The 6,666-nt window shown below is 33.7% G+C and overlaps 1 protein-coding gene across 3 annotated transcripts in view; it reads left to right on the top strand.

The window, feature by feature from the left end:
• Positions 1-6,666, top strand: part of LOC137632478 (two pore channel protein 1-like) — a 354,996-nt gene that overhangs the window by 308,149 nt on the left and 40,181 nt on the right. The window lies entirely within an intron of this gene.

Here is a 6,666-nt window from a genome sequence, read left to right on the forward strand (position 1 = left end):
GTATTGACTTGAGAGGAAAACCTTTGTGAAAGAAACTTAATGTAGCCAGGGTTATTTGAGACAGTTACTTTCAGTGAAATTTTGACTCGAGTAATGGGAGAGAACAATAGAAAATATATTGAAATTTTTAAAGTATATTGTGCAATGATAAAAGAAATAAAAGAGAAAGCGCCTCCTTTGGTAAAAGATAATGAACTTTGGAATGTGTTAAGGTCTGATAAAACTATTGATCAACTGATGAAATCTAATGTAGTGTTTAAGCCGTATTCATTTGCCAATTTTTACGTAACCTTTAAAGATTTTTCCCTTATGTGTGTATTGTATGGCAACTGCAAGAAAGAGGGAACAAACGAACGAATGAATGCGTTCGCATATCCAGTGATACCTAATTATAAAAAGCTTTCCACGAACTCTATGTAAACTGTGGTAGGCTAGAAGAAATTGATAAAAATTAAGTAAAATTAATATAGAAAAATCATAATTTTTATACTTTCGTTTTGCTCGTACAGTACAGCATACAATACATTGTCTGCTGAAACTAGTGGTTACATGAAAAAAAAAGGAGGTAATTTTTCAAAGCCTTGTGTACTAGTTGAAATGGATATATTTATTGTACAGTATAAACTTTTTATTCCAAATATTTAATTACTTTTTCAACAAAGAGTTTTGTTTATATAATTCTCAAAGAACAAGTTGTGTTGATAGAAAACATAACATCAATGCTTTGTTATACGAATGAGTTCCATTCCTGAGGAAATGTTCGTTAAGCACAAATTTTTTTATTGAAGGGCATTTTCCCATTGACTTCCATTGTAAACACCCAGATATGTTCCTATGAGCTCCCCAAAATTCACTTGTTTCCCAAATTATGCAGTAATGAAATATGATACATGAACAAAATATGTTTTATTAATATTAAATAAGATAATATTGTAGTAATAAAACAGCGATGGTTTAGAAAGTATATTTTGTTTCTGTGAGTAGCAGAAATGAATAATTAAAAGGCCACTGCGGTATTTTCAATACAGTAGTGTTCCCTTATAAATTTGGGGAAATAGTGTGTGTCACTGTATGAAATGCACAAGCAAAACAAACAGTCTATTAATTAAAATTCATAAAATTATAACATGCTTTTCTCTATGATAATTCTAGAATTGATAATAATCCTTGATACAAATTACCAGTCAATTGATTGGTAACTTCCCAAAATGAAGTACAGTAATTACAATCCAAACACAGCGAATGAATATACAGTGTATAAAATAAGAGGAAAAGCAAGTGCAATCAGTTGTAGTATGAAACCAAGGCCATTATTTGAGAAGGCCTTTGGTGAAATCCACTAGCAAGTCCTTGAATAAACTTTGATGTGCCATTAAACTCTGCAGTAAGTAAAGTATGAGAGAAAGGGCTTTTGAATAAAACTATCTCGGCAAGACAAAATGATATTTTTTACCATTAATTGTTTTTTTTAGAGGAAATGAAAAGAACCTTCGGAAATGTCATCAACTTATAAACGAAAACAATGGAAACTAGAATAGGCACTCAGGAGAGCGCATACCCTTGCCTATATCATGTATATCACAAGATCAGCAATTGAATTATGCAAATTTTGTCCCTAGTGTCATGCAAAGCAGATAAAAGTTGGCCACAATATTGGCCACAAAGTTTTTTTACCTTTTTGTGACCTTGCCCTTGACTTTTGATCCAATGAATCTAAGAATCTAATGAAATTATTTTTGGATCATGGCCAAGAGCAAATGCTTTTTTGTTGACCAGGCGGACATGAGTCTTTTATAGTTTATTTATGACATATTTGTTTTTGATGTTGTCAATAGTTTATATATGACATGTCTGTTTTGACGTTGTTACTGTTTTTAGAATGATTTATTGTTAATTTGTTCTCTTCATTTATTTATTTCCTTATTTCCTTTCCTCACTGAGCTATTTTTCCCTGTTGGAGCCCCTGGGCTTATAGCATCTTGCTTTTCCAACTAGGGTTGTAGCTTGGATAGTAATAATAATAATAATAATAATAATCATCCCACCAAATTTCATGAGATTCCGTTAAATATTTTTTTTGAGTTATGCAAAATCACATATATACAGACATACAATCAAAATATAGATAATGATGGTTTTGACCTTTTTCTGACCTTGACCATTGACCTAATCACTCCCAAAATTTAATCAATGTGTCCTTGGATCATGGCCAATTATCCCACCAAATTTCATGAGATTTGCCCCTTACATAGCAAAAAGGCATTTTTTACCTCTTGTGACCTTGATCACAAGATAGACAATTGAATTATGCATAATTTGGTGTTAGTTTCATGCAAATTGGATAAAAATTGACCACTGTATTAGCAAAAAGACTTTCCCTAAACCTTGACCTTCGACATATCACTCCCAAAGTCCAATCAAATTGTCCTTTGATCATGGCCAACCACCCCATGAGATTCCGTCAAATAGTTTTAGAGCTATGCAAATCACAAACATACAGACAAATAAATATATGCCTGTTTTTATTTCATAATACAATACTAGTATTTGAATATTACATTTATTATTATTTGATGCATTTAAGTAAAACATTTGTTTTATCAAAATCATGTTTATATCAAATACAGTTGTTTATTCATTTTGTGCTACACATAAGGTAGGCCAAGCTTGAACAAATGAACAGTTGTATTTGATATAAACATGTTGATAAGACTGATATTTCAATTAACTGTATCCAGTAATAATGCATGTAGTATTTACATGTTAGTATTATATTTATAAATATAAGCAAATATTAATCTTAGTATTATATTTATAAATATAAGCAAATATTAATCTTTTCCATTGTTTTTGTTTATGATGACACTTCTTATGCCTTCCATATCAGCTGATTATGGCAAACTTCCAAAGGATCTTTTTTATTTTCCAAAAGAAATGATTAATGCTAGAACTATCATTTTATGACACAATGGTAAATAGTTTTATTACTTTTCTCCTATATTTTATTTACTGTTGTGTTTTATGGCATGTCAAAGTTTACCAGAGTTTAATCCATGTTGCCAATGCATGATGATTTACAGTTTTTAGGTTTGCAGTGCTTAGAAAATGTTTAAACTTCCTTCCAATTTGTTAGGTAGCTTTTGTGCAATTTGGTTTATATTTTCATAAACCGAATGTACCCTCTTGCACTTACTATAAACTTGAGAATTTCATAAAGTCTAATGTAAGATTGCGTTATAAAAAAATAGTTTTTTTTCCCTTCATTTTTGGACAGAGATTTCCCCGATTCCAAATAACTTACTTCAAATTTTTGGTATGTAAATCATTTTCATTTTGAGACCGGTACAGCAATGCATAGAATATAGAAATCTCCTTTTGATGGTATTTGTCGACCATGAAAAAGCCTTTGATAGTGTGCACTGGCTAATTTTGTGGAGAGTCCTGCATTATTATAGAAATCCTCTTAAATATGTGAATTTGATTGTTTGTTCGTGAGCATAGAAAGTGCAAAGTTAATGTTAGTGGAGTTCTATTAAATGAATTTCCAGTGAAAAGCGAAGTACTTCAAGGGAATGTGTTGTCACCTATATTGTTTATCCTCCTCATGGATTTTGTAATGCATAGAAATGTTGAAGATGGTGGAAAAGGAATGGACTGAATTGGTAATAGGAAGTTAGTAGATCTAGAGTATGCTGATTTATTGCAGTCCTTATTAGCTGAAAACCAGAATGCATGAAATATCACACGAGGTGGGCTCAAGGTAAATAGAAGTAAGAGTATACAATGTAAGATGAAATATCATTGGAAGGAGAAAGGATTAATGAAGTAGAATCATTCAAGTATTTAGGAACTATGATCTCCAATACAGGGTCTTTAGAAATTAGAGTTTAGTGAAAAACTGAAAAAAAGCTAGTCTGACAATGGCTAGGTTAAGTAAAACTTAGAAATCAAATCACCTGAAATTACATATAAAAATCAGACTGTATATCAATTTAGCGAGATCGGTGTTACTGTATAGACATGAGTCATGGTATGACAATGAAACCATCTCCAACAGATTTAGTAGATTTTAAAACAAAGCACTCAGGAGGATATTTGGAATTAAAGGGCAGAACAGGATTAGAAAGGAAAATATAATAGAGATTACTCGAGTGCCATATGTGGATGAGATCATGAGGGGTAGATGGAGATGGTTTGGCCATGCTCTTTGCTCTCCCCCATAAAGATTAGTTCGCTAAACATTTAACTGGGGTCCACAAGGCACTAGAAGAGTTGGAAGACCCAGACCTACATGGCTGAGGACTATGAAGTGTAAAGTAGGAGATGGTGAATGGAGAAGTATTGAATTAAAAGCTTAAGATAGAAACGATTGGCGAAATCTAACCGAGGCCCTTTGCGTCAATAGACGTAGGAGATGATGATGATGGAATCAAAGCGTGGGACAAAATGATTTTATTTGCATATTCAAAAGTTTGTTCATCAAAGCTTTGTATATCGGTGGTTGGTTCATTTACTTGGACTGTCCCCCCCATTTGTCCAGGAAATTCACGGTTATTTGCTGATTACCATTTTTACAAGGAAACATATACTGTAGGCACATATTCAATGTTTCATACCAAAAGTTTAGAAGTAGTTTAAGATATACTAATATTACAGTACTGTTGACATTTTGTGACTTCGAAATCAAATACATGAGATGTCGGCCAAGAGGTGGTGTTTGATTAACAACAAATTTGGTAAATGATGCACTTGTAGGGATTTTACCTAATTATTAAGCGAGGATTAACTGAACTTGCCTGAATTAACCTCTTGGGATTCATCTCTTAGATAACCTTTGTAACGATTAAAATGATATACATCATCTGTGTCGCTCATCTACATCCATATCAGCCTCACCCGAGTCCAGCTGTAGCGTCTAGATTCATGAAAAGGATCTCCCTTTCATTTACTACTAACGGTAACGTTTATGCCTTCATTTGGCAGAGAACTTGTTTTGGTTATTAAGGTAATCGCACCTATATTATCACAGCTATAGAAAATTCTTGATATGCTAGCATCCCAGCCTGCGCTAGCTTGAATCCGACTGCCATTCAAAACATGATGCAACTGCTTTTTAACTTCAGCCAAAAATTTTAAAAACTTTTGTACAATAAGTCATATTATTATAAAGGGATTTTGACGAAGGTCGAGAGCACCACAAAAACATTCGACACTAAGAAGTCCAAAAGAAGGATGATGTTCAGATGGCGCTCGCGTCGTGGCGTGGGTGGTGTGGCGCTGGTGGTTGGCTAGGGCCTTTGTATCGGCCCATCCCTTTGACGAAGGAATTAACTAAATGGAAGACAACCTGTGAATAGTGGATTTCACGCGCCTTTGCTTTATACACGACACCCAAAAGGTGCTTGCGCGAGGGTTGTAACCTCAGCATTCCATGCTTTTATCTTTCTCTGGTATAATTGGAAGGTTTTATCAGAAAAGATATATAAGAAGGACTCTTTTCACCGGCCGCCACAGGTCGACCCAGAAAATAGTATGAAGAGGTTTCTTATGAGTACTTACATCAGCAGACTAGGAATATTAGAATCTAAACAACTTGCCCGTTCTTTTTATCTCGGAATCTGGTGATCATAAACAGTAGAGCTGACCGGATCACGGAAATGAGAGGTTATACAATAAAGTATGAAGGGCTTTGAGAGAGCGAGGCTTTATAGGAAGCTACTGACACTCTAATGCACTATGTATCATCTGAACCCTTGATGGTACAGTGGAACTGCTGGGTAAAAGTTAAGGAGTTAACTTGGGGTTTGAAACATGGCAGGTTAAGTTAGTCTCTCGATAACAAATTGAGTGAAAGGTTTATGAAGCTGGTACCACCAATCCCAGAAAGTTTGGTAATACAGTATAGCCTAATATCATCCCTAATGTAAATAAACTGCCTTCGTCTTCTATGGATTTTCCTCTGATCTTTAAGTTACATTTCTTTTATGGTAAGAGTCTTTCACTTGCAATTGGTCATCCACAACCTGAACATATTATTCCATAAGAGGGACTGGCATGTCACCACATTAATTACAACAATTGTTCAAATCACACTGCTTTCTTTGACACGAGACAAGAGAATGCAGATCTTTATTACGCAGCAATATATTCCTTGACTAGTCTTCACAAGAATGCAGAGTGAATACAGCAGAAGACATCCGCTATTATTCTGCAGCTAGATAACCTCTTTAAACAGACAACCCTCGATTCTCGAGTAGAGTTAGGTCTGTTTAACACAGCGAGCATACTGAAAGTAACTTGGTGTTGAAATACCCACAAGCTCTTATTGCCATATACTTGCTGAAAAGGCAATACTATTACTGTACAGTGAAAGAAAACATTAGAAATTTGTAGATTTTAGGATAAAAGATGACATTCAACCAGGCTCAAGAAGGAAGTAATATGATCACTATGAGAGGTTCATAGATTTGATAAGCTCACAAATTTTAAAGATTTTGATTCTCAGGATATCATATTCAATTTTATTAGCTTAAGTAATGAAGAAAAAATATATTTAAGTTGCCAGGTAATATAGGTAATTGTTCTGTACTGTATGTGAATTTATAATGTTGTTGTATAATTTATCATTAATATATCTTTTATTGTGACCAAGTATCTTGAGTTTGA

The sequence above is a fragment of the Palaemon carinicauda genome, chromosome 41, assembly GCF_036898095.1.
Source record: "Palaemon carinicauda isolate YSFRI2023 chromosome 41, ASM3689809v2, whole genome shotgun sequence".
In the NCBI taxonomy this organism is placed as follows: Eukaryota; Metazoa; Arthropoda; class Malacostraca; order Decapoda; family Palaemonidae; genus Palaemon; species Palaemon carinicauda.